Here is a 1,296-nt window from a genome sequence, read left to right as displayed (position 1 = left end):
ATACCTTAAAATTATATCCTGAATCCCACCACTTCAACTACATCCACCTCTACTCTTTTGGTCCAAGTCACCATCACCTATTGCTAGACTACGACAATATCCTCCTAAACTTTCTCCTTGCTTTCACTCTTGCTCCTGTGTTGTCTACAAAATAGCCAGAGGGATTAAGACCTATGGTTCTAACCATGGCTGCACACCAGAATCACTTAGAAAGCTATAAAATAGTGATACTGGGTCTCACATTCTGCGATTCTGGTTTGGTCTGACCTGCACTCTGAGCATCAGTATATTTTTTAAAGCCTTCAGTTGATTTTACTGTGAAGCCAAGGATGAGTACAAATGTGCATGATGTGGCCCCAGTTTCCTCTCTAGCTTCATTTCCTACCACTCCCGCCTTGCTCACCACCTTCCAGCCCACACTTTTCCCTTGCTATTTCTTGATTACTCCAAGCATCTCATCTCTGGGACTTTGCACTTAACAGGTACTCACATGTTTTCATATGAACTATCCCTTTACTTCAGTGAAGTTTCCTACTTAGTCTTTCCCTGATTACCTTTTCTAAAAAAGCACTCTATCTCTCTTTGTANACCCATTGTCCCACCACACCTTATTCATTATTCATTCATTCTCCACTCATCTGCAATGCCACTTTTGTCATGTATCTGCTTTCCTTATTTGTGTGGAAACGTTTCTGGTTCTCTATGCTGTTCCAGTATTCTCTTTCTGTATCTTGGTGCCATTACACATTGCTGCAGATACTATAGCTTCACAATATAGCTTTATATCTTGTCAGGAAATTCTAACCACCTTATTAACCTGCTTTGAGCCTCACAATTGGGCGTTTTGTAGCAAGATATCTATTTCCTTTGAAGGTGGTTGATATTACCACTGTTAAAAATCATCCAGGAAAGCTCCACTTCGAGCAATGTAGTCTAATTTATTGCTGAGCAATCCTATCACCAAAAACAATTGTGAAAGCTGATAAAATATGAATAAAGGGAGAAAATATATGAGAACTTGTCAGGCCTACACTCTGAAGGGAAGGGAAAGACAGAGAGGTGAGCCCAACATCTGAGGCTACTTTTACCTTCAAGGAATTGCCAATTTGAAAGTGGCAGCCCAAAGGCCTAGAAGCTGAGTAGAAACATGCAGCTGAAAGCCTGAGATACTAAACAGAGTTTTCAACAGTTTCACGGAGTTGGGGGCAGAAAAATTGGTTCAGGAACCATTAAAAAGGACAATACATAATTGAGTATAAGAAAATATGAGATATATGCGACATGTTAAAAAGTTAT

This window comes from Galeopterus variegatus, unplaced genomic scaffold, assembly GCF_000696425.1.
Source record: "Galeopterus variegatus unplaced genomic scaffold, G_variegatus-3.0.2 Scaffold7985, whole genome shotgun sequence".
Taxonomy (NCBI): Eukaryota; Metazoa; Chordata; class Mammalia; order Dermoptera; family Cynocephalidae; genus Galeopterus; species Galeopterus variegatus.
Note: the sequence above shows the minus strand (reverse complement) of the source record.